Source organism: Mya arenaria, chromosome 10 (assembly GCF_026914265.1).
Source record: "Mya arenaria isolate MELC-2E11 chromosome 10, ASM2691426v1".
NCBI lineage: Eukaryota > Metazoa > Mollusca > Bivalvia > Myida > Myidae > Mya > Mya arenaria.
Genome location: NC_069131.1, coordinates 50107297 through 50123110, shown reverse-complemented (window position 1 = coordinate 50123110; position 15814 = coordinate 50107297). Strand labels below are relative to the sequence as shown.

The window sequence follows — 15814 nt, the reverse complement described above, 5'->3', positions numbered from 1 at the left end:
TTGTGCCCTGGGGAATGAAGTATGACTGTATGAATCACAAAAAGCAATAAAAACACCTAAAAAAAATCCCCCATTACCCCTGTAATTTCTAATACAGCAGTAAAATCAAGCAATGTTCAAGATTGATTGTGCTGCCAAATCAAAAACATGTTTGCCAAAACATTTAGAGCTGCATTCTCACAGATATACCGTTTTAACAACTTTTGTTTTGTCTTGGAATGAGCAAATTTTTGCGTAAATATCAGCAAACCAATGGTAAAAGATTGCTGACAAAACATCAAATCCCAGATTTCATATTTCCTTCGAAGATTAATGTTACTAACGGTTTAAGAAAAGTGCATAAAACATCAATGTTTTAACTTAAATAAAAAAGTCTGCAATTGAATTTTTTGTCAGTAGTCTTATATTACTGGTTTCCATGCATTTTTCGCAAAGACTGGATGGTACCAATCCAAAACAAACAAGAGGCCCAAAAGGGCCTATGCTCTACTGGCTGGGTTTGTGTGGTCAACATCACTGTTTTCGAAAAGAACCAACCCCTTATGGGTATCTGAATACTCAAAACTGAAGACTGTATCATATTCGCAAGCATTTATTACAAAATAGCATTTTTTATACTATCAAGGCCCATCATCTAATAATTTCAAGGCCAATAATCCAGGAAACATGGGCAGATCAGGTTTTTGAAAGGAACTGAGCTCTAATGGATATACTGGACAAGTTTCATCAAGATACAATCAAAGCTGAAGACTGTATCGTGTTACCGAGCAATTGTTTACTGACACACTATTTTTTTTTATTATCAAGGCCCATAATCTTGGCATGCATGGGCGGATCTGGCTGGTTTTCGAAAGGAACCGAGCTCATATGGATATGTAGATACTGTACAAGTTTCATTGAGATACAATCAAAAAGGCTGTATCATGTTAACGAGCAATTGCCTACTGACACACTGATTTTTGTATACTATCAAGGCCCATAAACTAGGCATACATGGGCGGATCTGGCTGGTTTTCGAAAGGAACTGTAGGCTGTATCATGTAAACGAGGATTGTTTACAGACGCACATACTACGTACACATTACCATCGCATAAGCTCTTCTGGCCTTTGGCCAGTAGAGCTAAAAATGAAAACAGTTGTCAAAACATCCAAAGTGTGAGAGTGCATCTTTAACATTTGAAAGTAACTCTGTTTGCCTCATGCCCCTAAACAAGGTTTAATCATATTATATGAGCAGTGGGCTTGTCCCTGTATTTTTTATTGTATGATTGCAGTAATGGATACTGGTCTCATTACCTTCTGACAATTTTTCATCAATTTTAAGGAAACAGAAAACACATATTAAGCTCATATAACGCTGTACAAATTTAATCTATTTCATTACGTTGAGAAATAGTCCCTAAAAATATTAATTGTGGAAACATATCTTATCTAAATACATACAGGAAATGGTGACATCATTTACCAATTTAGTATGAAAAATGCAGTTTCCTGATATTTGAATAGTGGTTCTTTATTTAAGCTTCTCAATTCATTCAACATACACATAGTATGTATCAAGTTTCAAAGGAAACCAAATCATTGTAACAATTGTTTTCAAAGCAAATATTCACACTCTTGACAAACTTCTCTTCCTAGTTTCAACCTTGAGACTTTTTGATGAGTCTGCACCTTCCCTCCTCTCATACAGTGGCTTCAAGCAATAAAGCTAAAAGCTCAAGTTGAGCAGCTGGTGAACAAGACTGCTGTGTTGATAGTTAGTTGACAAACTGCACACTTGATGCCATAAATCATGTCCATCAACCTCTAGAATAAAGAAATGACGCAGCACAGAATTGATTTCAATTGGACCTCTCTGTACTTTCATCCCCTAAGACCTTGTTGTAGTCAAAGACTATGTCTTAGTGTGCAGTGCGTGATCTTGAGAAGCCTAAATCTGCTCGTCTGAGGAAGTAAGTCTGGCAGAGTGTGAAACTCCTGTCTACTCATATGCTATACGCCTGTGATCTATGTCTTCTTGTTTGTGCCCAACCATCACCTGAAGAGAATTTAGAGGAAGTTAGTGCTTGATTACAAGTTAATGTGACAAAACAAGGTCTTTTATTTATGCCACCAAGATCTAGTAATCCAAGTGTCATATCTTGTATGTTAACTCAAAGCAATTGAGCATAAACTGTTTGGTAATTTATTTTAAGTCACTGCTTCCACTTATACTATCAGTAATATTGAACATGAACCGACTGACCCAAATATTATTCTAAATATTTTTATGTGCAGAAACCATAATCCTATTAACCCAAAAGTAATCCAATTGTATGTCTTCACAAAACATTTTACAACAATATTTGTCAATTTAACTCAAATATTGATTATTGTTTTTTTGTCAGACAAACACAGAGATGGCCCTATATATATTGCTCACCTGATTTGAGAAAGGATTCTAAATTAGTTATTGTTTGAACACTTACTGGACACTTTCGGTCTGACTTTATAATGCAGCTGGTGAAAATATTAAATGTCCCTTTATAATGGGCTTACAAAAACATAAAAAAAATGTATTTGTTTAAAAATTACAAAGGGCCATAATTCTTACAAAATAAGTTTGTATTGAGCAGAATAAAAAGGCTTTGCCTAAAATACAACCTCAGAACTATATTTACAAGTAAAACAAAAAAAGCTACAACTTGAAATATGTTTGCTATATCTGGTTTTGAGAGAGAATGATCAGAAGAAAACATCACACATTCACAATCATATTAAAAAATAATTTAGTTTTTTTTTTTAATAAATTCTATTTCAAAAACACGGCAAATGACAAGACACTTACATTCAATTTCTTGATTTAATACATTGATGATTATCAATTCTCATGAAGCGAGATGGGTCTTACACTCTAACCAGTGCAACTTGCATGTTCTTAGTTGCTCAGTTATTACCTTTTTTAAATTTCTCCTCTTGATCTGAGCCACGCCAAAATGATGGGAGATGCTTTTGTTGTCTTTTCCATCAGAAAGTATAGCACCTCTGTGTTTCTGTTTATCTCCTGAAACAGTAATAGTTTATTAATAATAATAACAATAATAATAATTAGTGACTTTTATTGGAATTATTTTCACCGCTTGTGCCTTGCACATTGGGGAACAAAATTGACTCTCGGAAAAATACAAATTGGACAGGCCAACATCGATAATATATTGGTAAAATATACATATTTTATTTATAACAGTATGCAGTTGTTGTTTTTTCAAATCCTACATAATTATATTATCAATGATATTTCATAATACAATATAAGTTATATAAAAATTGAAATAACACGGCATAGTTGTTGACAGAACATGAACAAATAAATGTGTAAGACTACTACTTTATGGGGTGTAAATAACTCAGGGCTATATTTCACTTTAGGGACATTTGAACACTTTTGGTGAAGATCCACTACCACACCCACTAATCCTCCCCCTTCTGAAACCATATTTTTTATGGATCAACATACGGTAAAGGAATTTGACAGATGGTAACCTTAGGAACATTTCTGTGACATTATTTTGAAAACAGGCCAGCAGGATCTGAGGAGAAGATTTTTCCATTTAGACATATAGCGAAAAGTAGCTCCGCACCCTACAGCAAGTTTTTTTATGAATCAATATCCGGTGAAGAAAATTCATACAGGGTATTGAAACATTTTTTTTGCTTCATATGAAGATAACTTAACTAGCTCTTCATCATACTAAATAAAAATTAGCACAGTCTATGCCGCACACACAGAGCCCCGCATTTGATCTTTTACCAAAGTTTGATCGAGAGTTTAGTTTCTTGCCACACTATGACAAGTCTTTACAGGTATATTAAAGCTGCACTCTCACAGATTGATCGTTTTGAAAAAGTTTTTTTTTTATCTTGGAATGAGCCACTTTATGCGAAAATGAATGGAAACCAGTGATATAAGAGTGCTGACAAAAAATCAGATCACCGATTTTAATTTAAAAAATGGATACTTGTGCATTTTTCTTAAACTGTTAGTAATGCTTTATGCCATTAAAATTAGTTTAGTCAGATCTTATGTCAGCAGTCTTATATCACTTATAGCAGATATTTTGGCAAAAATTGGCTCATTCAAAGACAAAAAATAAAAGATTTGTCAAAATGGTAAATCCGTGAGAGTGCAGCTTTAAAGTGTTTGAGAAAAGTAATCATCTTATCAACACCGGTAAGAAAACAAATACAGGGCTCTTTGCAGCTGTATAGTCTGTCCTTTAGTTAATTCAAAATGGTGAAGAAAAATAAAAGTTGTCTTCTGTTTTAACTTTTAAGTCATTCAAAGGAATATTGCCTACTGTTGCAGCATTTGTGACTGCACATATCATGTGATATACACACACTGATATATAACAAAACCAAGTTCATTTGTCTCAGTATTTGCCAATTTTGGGCTTTCACTTCTTGAACATGTTTTGAGTTTTATTGATCTGAATAGGCTAATGTTTTTTTATGACAATGATGCAGGTGATCTAAAACATATTTTTTTCATCAAAAGATCTAGGAATGAACAAATTTTTTGTGTGTGAAAAACCAACAGTTCAATTCATTTTTTTATGTAATTTAGTTAAAAACAAAACTTATTTAAAGTAACTATATATATTCCAACAGCAAATTTTAATGATATGCTTTTTTCAACCATTCCAATTTATTTTGTCAATAAGATCATTTAAACTATTAGCAGGCAAATTGACTATATTTAATAAATATCAGTAGGAAAATGACCAACTAAGATCTTAATTATACACAGTAAAGACAGTTACCATGACAATAATTGGTGCTTTTAGATGAAGGCAAAGATAACAGTCAGAGAGTTGCTACTGAAAAATTTCTTATCAAAATTTGATCAGGGTCAGTAGCCTTCAATGATATATTGTCATGGACCTATAAACTATGGTTTATAGGTCTGTGATTTATGTATATTGACTTAAAAATAAATAAAAATGTACATTAATTTTACTATATTCTTCTTTATATCTTAAATTCTGAACAATACAATTTTATTGTTTTATATGTCACTGAATGCATGACTTGTGTTCTTTTTTAGTTGCTAAACTTTTAATACTAACATGCCACACATATATATTAATGTTTTATGCAGTTTTCTTAAATCGTTAGTAAGGCTTAAGCCATTAATTATTAATTTCTGACCGAAATATGCCAATCTTTGATGTTAGCTTTTGTCAGCAATCTTCAATCATTGATTTGCAGATCTATATTTACCAAAAATTTGCTTTTTCCAAGACAAAAGTAAAAAAAACAGTTGTAATATTGGTAAATCTGTGAGAGTGCAGCTTTAATTTATTATAATTTGGCGATTAATTCACGTTTACACATCATATATGTGTTTCAAGAAATGGAACTTAATTGGATATTTTAAATATCAAAATATATATTTGATAATCCTATTTGAGTGTCAACAATTATTAAAGTGTGTCAACGTTAATATACCATCCTCCACAGCTCCAACCCTGAAGAACACTCGCACAATATTGTCCCCCACCGCCACTAAGGAAAGTCCCAATAAAATTTAAAACATATTGACCTTAAAACTACTTGTGAATAATAATTTATAATTAATATACTGTCATTTAAACCTTAAAGTTGTTGAAATTATAATAGCTGCATTTTCCACATACTGATAAGTCATTTAAATAGCATAATTCTAGGCACCACCATACTTGTAAGTTTTCTTTTTCTAAGTCTAAATTTAAGTTACTATGAAATGGCCTTATTTATTGCTTTTCCTATGTATTGAATGACTTCGTTCTTTGAAAAAAGGCCTTTTCATTGTTTTTATGATCCTTGTGGGAAACAGTGACACCATTCTGTGTATATCATAAACTTGTCAGACACTTTTAAATGTCCCCACAGTAGGACTGCAGAAAAAACCTTGACACTACCTAGTACAGAAAAGATGCTACACTAAATATTAAAAGTTGTAAATTTCTGGTTCTCAAGCTCTTCAAATTTGTTTAAATTATTACATATAGCTCGATATTTTTAGAATCATTCAATTTTTAAATTATTATCAAAGTGAAGAGTTTGATAAAGATTTAATTTAATACTTTCAATCAATAGCCTTTTTGATACTATAAAATCTATTACTTTAATTATTTTTCGTCCAGAAACCATTCCCTTATATTATAAGAAATTGTTCAATGAGGGTATGTTTAGTAAAATCTCCTATTATAAAGAGTACCATATATATTCATAAAAGAAACACAACTTTCACTGCACTACAATTAAAAAGACAAAGCATTTGCAAAGCAAAGTAGAACATTAGGTCTCTGACTAACTGATAATTCACTTAATCATATGACTGAAAATTTTCTTTCTAAAATTTCTTTTTCTCAAGTTCTTCAACTTTCTTTAAAAATTCTAAAATGGAAAATATGACATATATATATCTGTACTTCAAGAATAAAAAAATAAATAAATAAAATCTTTTTCAAGTAAAGAGTATGATTTAGATTTGAATTTTAACAACTTTTTTATGTAAAATGTATTATTTTTCATTGCCTTCATTCTTAAAGCAATTAACCCCTTAAATTTCCATTTCCAAAATCTCCAATTATAAAGAATTCCATATTCATTACAGAAACACTGTCTGTTTCACTATTAACTAGTCTAATAAATAAGCAAAGCAATTATTTAAACATAAAATGATATGATGATGTAATAAGAAATGCTAACAGCAATACGGGATTTTATTTACATTTAGAAATGGGATCAAAGATGACACTTGACATTCTAAATGAACGAGAATGCTTAGAAAATATACAGAAATATGGAAGAGTTTTGTTTCTTAATGACACAAATTCAAAGTAATGTTCCTTTCTTGATTGGGTGGGACTAATTTAGCTCCGCCTAAAAATTGTTTTGTCATCAGATTAGGTATAACACACAATGTGATTGGATCAAAATCCTGATATATAATAAACTCTGAATGGAGGCATCCAATCAAAATCTAGTAATATTTCCATTTGTTTCCAATTGATTGCACCATCAGTGATTTACACAGTCAGTGATTTATGGCCTTTTAACTTGTAATGGTCAAGTGGCAAGTGCATATATGACTTATGTTAAATCATGTTTTAAGAGCTAATTAGAATTTTAAAGTCTAAGCTATGTGACAGAAAATTAATACCAAAATCTTTTTTTGAATTGTAGTAACTGATTCTTTTGCATTTGATGAGGTCAGACATTTTAAGATATATATAATATTCAGTGGATATGTGTTGATCAAGCATTTAATAACATGCCACAAAGCAGAATATTTATGAGGTCATTTTTTTTTTACTTCAGACCCTGGGGCAAGTTTGGAGAGTTGCACAGAATGCTTATAGAACTAAAGTGTTGGGAAGCAGTTCCTGTTTGCAGTGTGTGTAAACCACGTGATAAATTGCCTCATAAATGCTACGTCAGAAGGCAATATTTTGATTTAAAACAAGAGGGCCAAATGGCCCTGAATTGCTCACCTGTCATATATTGCACAGATTTTTTAAGTTTTCACTATAACACATATAGAGAAAACCCATCAGCCCCAGGGTGTGGCCAATTTTGACCCCAGGGCCATAATTTGAACAAACTTTGTAGAGGTCCACTAGACGATGAATCATGCCAAATATCTAAGCTCTAAGCCACGTAAGTTCAGAGGAGATGATTTTTGAAGTTTTCACTATAAACATATAGAGAAAACCCATGACCCCCCAGGGGCCGGGGCCAATTTTGATCTCAGGGCCATAATTTGAACAATCTTTGTAGAGGTCCACTAGACGATGAATCATTCCAAATATCTAAGCTCTAGTCCAAGTAAGTTCAGAGGAAAAGATTTTTGAAGTTTTAACTATAAACATATAGAGAATACCCTAACCCCCCGGGGCGGGGCCAATTTTGACCCCAAGGCCATAATTTGAACAATCTTTGTAGAGGTCCACTAGACGATGAATCATGCCAAATATCTAAGCTCTAAGCAACGTAAGTTCAGAGGAGATTTTTGATTTTTTTTACTATAACCATATAGAGAAAACCCATGACCCCCCAGGGGGCGGGGCCAATTTTGATCTCAGGGCCATAATTTGAACAATCTTTGTAGAGGTCCACTAGACGATGAATCATGCCAAATATCTAAGGTCTAGTCCAAGTAAGTTCAGAGGAGAAGATTTTTGAAGTTTTAACTATAAACATATAGAAAATACCCATGACCCCCCGGGGTGGGGCCAATTTTATCCCCAGGGCCATAATTTGAACAAACTTTGTAGAGGTCCACTAGACGATGAATCATGCCAAATATCTAATCTCTAGACCAAGTAAGTTCAGAGGAGAAGATTTCTTAAGTTTTCACTATATAAATATATAGAGAAAACCCATGACCCCCCGGGGCGTGGCCAATTTTGACCCAAGGGCCATAATTTGAACAATCTTGGTAGAGGACTATTTGGTGATCCTAACTACCAAATATCAACGGCCTAAGCTTTGTGGTTTGGGAGAAGAAGATTTTTAAAGTTTTTCCTTTTGGTTGCCATGGCAACCAGAGTTCTGCATGGAATTGAATTCTTTGAACAACTTTGATAGAAGACCACCCAAGGGACATCCCTATGAAGTTTTATTAATATTGGCCAAGCGGTTAAGGAGGAGATGTTTTTAAGTAAATTGTTGACGGACGACACACGATGCATGCCGGACAAAAGGCGATTACTAAAGCTCACCTTGTCACAAAGTGACAGGTGAGCTAAAAAGACTTTAAGCAAAGATAACTTTACTATTTCTTCACCATTTTAAATGAAACAAAGCGCAGTCTACGCCACCTACTGAGCCTTGCTTTCGGCCATTTACCAGAGTTTGATTGCGAGTTTAATTGCTTTAAACACTTCGACAAACCTTTTCACAATACGGCCGTCCGACGGAGCACTGTCAAAACATGATTTTGAAAACGGGCGAAGCGTTTGATGAAACTAATGACTTTATCAAATGTCGGTAATAAAACAAATGCGGGGCTCTTTAAGCGGCATAGACTGCCCTTTGTTTCATTTATAATGGTGGTGTAAAAGAAAAGGTATCTTTAATTTAAGTGTTCATTTTAAGCAAAATGTTGCCTTCCGACGTAGCATATATGACGTAATGTATCACGTGGTATACACACACTGGTTTGACTATTGGTAATCAGTTCCACTCACGTTGCTGTTTATTAATAAAAGAAATATTTTTTGACAATACCTGGTACCGTACTTGTAATTTTATTCTTGTACAAAAACTCATCATCCTTTACTCTACTTATGTTAGGTAAAGGATTGAAAATAAATATCTAGTTAGGGTATTTTATGGAATTATTTTTACCACCTGTACAATACAATTTGGGAAAAAAAGTTGACATTGGGAAAAATACAAAATCAGGCTTAAATATCTAATTTAGATTTTAATGGCAAAATATATCATCGAAATTGGAGTTCGGGATGAACAAGCCTGAATTATTACTCTATTGCTTGGCATATTTTTTTTTTTCAAGCCCTGCTATATTAAATTCAGAATTAGAACAAGCCCCGATGACATAATTTTCACCTGTGCATGATTGTGGGCTTGTGCTAAAATATTCTATATACTACATGTTTTAAAGATTTTTATGCATATATTATTTTGTTAATTTATAGTAAGTCTTTTCAAGATTTTTTATTCATTAATGTTATGAAATCTCCACTTATCAAATTTGGAAAACATAAAATATGGTGAAAAATGGACCAGTTTTCACTAGGGAAGAAGGCAGTAAGGCAGTAAATTTCACCCAAAAAAAAACACTATTAATGTTGTTGTTGCTTTAGCCATATTGTTAATGATTACAACTGAACAAAATTGACAAGATGAAAGAAGAAAAACTGATTTCAGGAACATACCAGTTATTTTTTCATTATAATTGATCATCAGAACATCACTAATTAGTATAGTCTATCTATATCATTATTAAAAAAAAAGAACATGGAATTATATTGATATAGTATATGAAAAATATTACTTGAAACTTAATGAAATCTCAAAACGCTGAAGTATAAGCAATAGTGTTGTGCCGAAGATCAGTTATAATCGACAATTGATCGGAAAGGCCTTCATCAGCGACAATCGATAGTGAAATTTGAACAATCGATTATAGAAACAAGAGATGTAACCACTACCGACTACCAGTTAAAAGATTGTCTTGAAAATATATTTTGTTTCTGGTCAATACATGTTAATGTTGAAATGTTCATGTGGTACTATGTTGTGTTATCTGGTCATATTATCATGTCAGTAGCTCACTACAGTACCTTATTACAAATTTTCTTTGTAATTTAACTGCAAAAGGATTGGTTCTCAACATCACACTTTTGTGGTTTTAAAATGTTACCGGTATTGTTTACTTCTTAAATCATGTAATAATTTAGTTTTCTCAGTTTTCTGAAAGAAAATGTTCTTGTAAAACACAGAATATTCAACTGTTTGTTTTACTTGTTACTGACTGATTATCAAAACGAAATTGATATTTTTGTTTGTGTTTACTTTACACATGTATTCAATACCGTACACAAAATTTAGAGCCTGCAGTCTCATGATCTGTAATAGTAACTTGTAAACACTAAAGTATAGTTGCGTTCTGAATAAATAATGTAATTTATACAAATAAATGTACAAATAATATTGTAAGGGAACATTTTTTCTTAAACTGGTTCATGTAGTTTATCTATATGCCTTATATATGATGACCTAAGATAGTTAAATAATGATTAAAACGATTAATAATCGATCATTGATTGTTTTCATAAACCGATTATCTATAGTAATATTTCAGTCCGATTCCCAACACTAATAAGCAATAAAAACAGTCAATTGTATATATATTTTATGCCGGTCGGGACGAGCTTAGTGCGGCTGTCGAGAGTATGTCAAATAGGAGGTCGCGGGAGTTGTCGATTCGTTGAGGAGATTGTTCCCGAAAATGGGAGCTTCACTGACTGAGCTGAATAATGAAGATGAAGTTTATTTGAAAATCAAGTCCTTTATTTTATTACGAAAGCAAACACACACATATATATATATATATCAATAAACACAAAGTACAAATAGATGTTACAAATACTTAAACTAATTTGGGGAAATTAGCATACAACTCGCTTTTAAAAATGCATGTGAAAGGTTAACTGGTTGACAACATTTCATATTACAATTAGTTTAATTTAATAATTGTTTGTTTAATAACTTTAATAAAATGAACTTTATAAATACTTGCAAACAGAAATAACATCTGTACATTTCTCAGTGAGTTCATATTTTAAGACAAATAATTGAATAACATAATTTCCACATAATTCAAACTTGTTATTATATGAATATAACTTCTAAATGTTTTAACAATAAATTCACAAAATATTAAAACTATTATATTTAAAAGTACTTTGATAAAATAAATTGAGTTAAACACAAAAAAGTAATATATAAAAATAATGACAACATACCTGAATAATGAAGATGAAGTTTATTTGAAAATCAAGTCCTTTATGATTTTCAGGACACATGCTTCATCTTAAATACTAAGTTTTTAACAATATGATACAGATCTCAGATTTGATAAGCATCATTAAATCATTAACTTGTCAGTACAAAAATTCTAAAATTGAAGCTGAGTATCCTGAGGGATTGTGCTACAGTTTGAAGAAAAATATATGATAGGTTGACATCAATTAAGGTAATTAAAGGAAACCACTTAGCCTAAGGTGGCCAAATTATTAAACTTAAAAACAAGTTAAGAATCTAAAAAGATGTTTATAAACTGCCAAAAATATTATACAGGCTGCAGGCATTAATATGTTTACATGATGTATAGACATGCAAAGTTCGAAAAGGAGTTTTAGTCATAATAGTTATTCTTAAACTATATCTAAATAAGTAATTCTGAGTTAAACAAAATACACATATTATCCAAATAAAAACAAATATTTGTAATTACAATTATCATTTTTACATAAATTTATATTTAATTTATGTAGCAAAAATGTGGGGCATAATATTCCCCCCTACTACGGAGACTTTGGTCCCCAAAGTTTGAAAAGGGTTGAATATTTAGGTTATAATATTAAACATAAACATAGTAAAGCAAACGCAAATCAAATTACCTTAAACAAGTATGCAGTGACATATATGTAGAGAAACAAAATAATACATAGTTATATATAAATCGATGAGTATGGCATGTCGTGTTGTTGGTATAGTATATCATGTCATGAAAATGTCCAACTTTCTTTTATTCAAATGTTATAGGCATAATAAAAGTTGAAGAAAACTAGGTATATTGTAGTGTGACCTCAACAATGAGGACATATTGACGTCTGCATGTGATTTCTAAACACAGTTTTGATATATGTCGGAATGTAAAATATCTATTAGTATATAATTACTGTAGTGAAGAAATAACAATAGCACAAGAAAAACAATAATGTCAACATGAGAACTGGTAAGATTCCTACAACACCTGGTATCCCTGAAAGTTAGAAAGGGTTTTAAAACACCAGCAACGATTCTGAGAAAGAAGAGAGAGAGCTAGAGCACTTATTTATTTCAACAAGCTTGTCAAAAGCACCTATATATAGCAATAGGTTTGTCAAATCAGAATCATTACTGAGTTAAGAAAGAAGAAGATAAGACAGAATAGCGCGCATAAAAAATAAAGGGGTACCTAGTCATTTGAAAACTTACAGAACATCACGGTATATTGAAATCTTAATGCAACATTGTTTTTCTTCTGAGCTTTCCATTCTTATGATACATTTGAAGAAATTTATGCTCGTACTTCATCTTCTCTTCAGCCCATTCAGTGCACCACACTTGCCAGTCTTCTGCCCTGTTCCTTGGGTTTCCAGAAAACTTTGGCAATGTGATTGCTCCCATTTCGGTTTCCTCTTCCCTAATAACCTCAAAGACAAGAGTCTCTTCGACGGCCGAGTCACTAATATCACTTAGGTTAAATGAATCCTCGTAGGCAGTTCCTGTCACAGCGTCTGGTGGCTGTTGCTCACTGACTGTACTGCGCAGGTAATACTGTCGATTTGCTGGCGTTGTCATTTATCGCCGGTTTCCCCACCAAATCTTTTATGCCGGTCGGGACGAGCTTAGTGCGGCTGTCGAGAGTATGTCAAATAGGAGGTCGCGGGAGTTGTCGATTCGTTGAGGAGATTGTTCCCGAAAATGGGAGCTTCACTGACTGAGCTGAATAATGAAGATGAAGTTTATTTGAAAATCAAGTCCTTTATTTTATTACGAAAGCAAACACACACATATATATATATATATCAATAAACACAAAGTACAAATAGATGTTACAAATACTTAAACTAATTTTGGGAAATTAGCATACAACTCGCTTTTAAAAATGCATGTGAAAGGTTAACTGGTTGACAACATTTCATATTACAATTAGTTTAATTTAATAATTGTTTGTTTAATAACTTTAATAAAATGAACTTTATAAATACTTGCAAACAGAAATAACATCTGTACATTTCTCAGTGAGTTCATATTTTAAGACAAATAATTGAATAACATAATTTCCACATAATTCAAACTTGTTATTATATGAATATAACTTCTAAATGTTTTAACAATAAATTCACAAAATATTAAAACTATTATATTTAAAAGTACTTTGATAAAATAAATTGAGTTAAACACAAAAAAGTAATATATAAAAATAATGACAACATACCTGAATAATGAAGATGAAGTTTATTTGAAAATCAAGTCCTTTATGATTTTCAGGACACATGCTTCATCTTAAATACTAAGTTTTTAACAATATGATACAGATCTCAGATTTGATAAGCATCATTAAATCATTAACTTGTCAGTACAAAAATTCTAAAATTGAAGCTGAGTATCCTGAGGGATTGTGCTACAGTTTTGAAGAAAAATATATGATAGGTTGACATCAATTAAGGTAATTAAAGGAAACCACTTAGCCTAAGGTGGCCAAATTATTAAACTTAAAAACAAGTTAAGAATCTAAAAAGATGTTTATAAACTGCCAAAAATATTATACAGGCTGCAGGCATTAATATGTTTACATGATGTATAGACATGCAAAGTTCGAAAAGGAGTTTTAGTCATAATAGTTATTCTTAAACTATATCTAAATAAGTAATTCTGAGTTAAACAAAATACACATATTATCCAAATAAAAACAAATATTTGTAATTACAATTATCATTTTTACATAAATTTATATTTAATTTATGTAGCAAAAATGTGGGGCATAATATATATAATATATATCAACATCTACAGATACTTAGCCATAAGTTTTCAATTTTGGATAAAATTAACAAAATTAGAAGTGCATACCTTCTTGTGTACATCTGTTTAATAAAATGAATAATTTTCCTTTATCATTAAGTAAAACAGTTTTTAAAATAACAATTGAAGGATTAAAATTTTGAGCTACTAATTGCATTACCATAGATCTACTCAAATTTTGACACTTTTTAAAGAATAACCAATAATAATTTCCAAATCTTCAAATGTAAAAGATCTACAGCATTCTTCCAAAATGGAAATATTTCATACTTGACTGAGTTCTTATTGAAAAATTGTCCTGAGGTAAAATGGTATTATTAAAACATGTGCTAACAATATTCCCAAATAATTTGGTACAGTATGACAAACAAATAAGCACATGATTGTGAAGAATCACTGTTTCTATGTACAATTGACTGGTGCAATAGTTAGCAATAGACTTGGCGTCAATTGAATTTAGTTTGAAGGATAAACAATAACACTTTTTTAACACTTTTTTACCTTTTTTTTTCAAAAAAATGATTGCAGTCAATTGTAACCATGAACTCCCCAGGTCCGGTGAATAGTGGGATTTTCGGTTCAGCCAACCCCGGCTTTATAAAGCTACAATAATTAGCAATCAGGGATACTTTTTTATTATTTTGACATTTGTTATTAAAGTTAACCTGGGAGGAAAAGTGCGCCCGGTGTGGGGCTCGAACCCACGACCGCCGGAACACTAGCATGGCGCTCTAACCAACTGGGCTACCCGGGTGGGCGGCTGGTTCTAACCGACACTAACTACATTATGTATCCCTGTCTCGAGTCTGCCATAGTCTAAAAATCTTCAAAAGACTGAAGGCCATTTAGTTGGACTAACCCCCGCTTAAATTCCTTCCCTGCAGGAATGAACTGATGGTAAAATGTCCTCGCACCAAAGGGAACCTAGGTTACGCCCATTCCTGAGGAAATTTCGCGGGGGAAAAGCAGACAAAGCTTTGCGGAGTAATGTCACTATGTGTGGGGGGGGCATACCTGTGCGTGATCAAAAATAACAAACAATTCTTATCATTTAAACCATCATGAAAACAAATGGCATTTAGACTTACCATACAGTTGTCTTCAATAAGTCCATAGCCCAAAATTTTATGATTGTCCATTTCAATCCATTTTTTACACGAATGTTCGTCTGAGGTCACCGGAGTAGGTCCTACTTGATTTGATGCTAAACCGGTTTAAGAAAATGTTCGTCTCCTACGCAGTAACCTCCCCTACTGTACAGTAGCAAATATAAAATCCATCACAAAATCTTCGCCTAACTCTCATAAATGTGATTTAAAAATATGTTAATATTTAATCAACGTGTTTAACGATATTCATCTTTGAAACATTATTACAGTATCTTTATCCTCCATTCACAAACACGTGGACATGATATTGATAAGCAAAGTACATGCGTATATTTGATAAACGAACAAAAAC

At 32.1% G+C, this 15814-nt stretch overlaps 1 long non-coding RNA gene across 2 annotated transcripts; it reads right to left on the bottom strand.

The window, feature by feature from the left end:
- Positions 1 to 1698: 1698 nt before the first annotated feature.
- LOC128204170 (uncharacterized) lies at positions 1699 to 15599 on the bottom strand. 2 transcript variants are annotated; one of them, XR_008256113.1, is made up of 3 exons: positions 15442 to 15599; positions 2938 to 3044; positions 1699 to 2039 (listed from the first exon to the last, which is right to left on the bottom strand). It is a non-coding gene; the product is annotated as an uncharacterized LOC128204170 (long non-coding RNA). The 2 variants fall into 2 exon arrangements; XR_008256114.1 differs by lacking the exon at positions 15442 to 15599 and adding an exon at positions 15019 to 15178.
- Between the last annotated feature and the right edge of the window lie 215 nt (positions 15600 to 15814).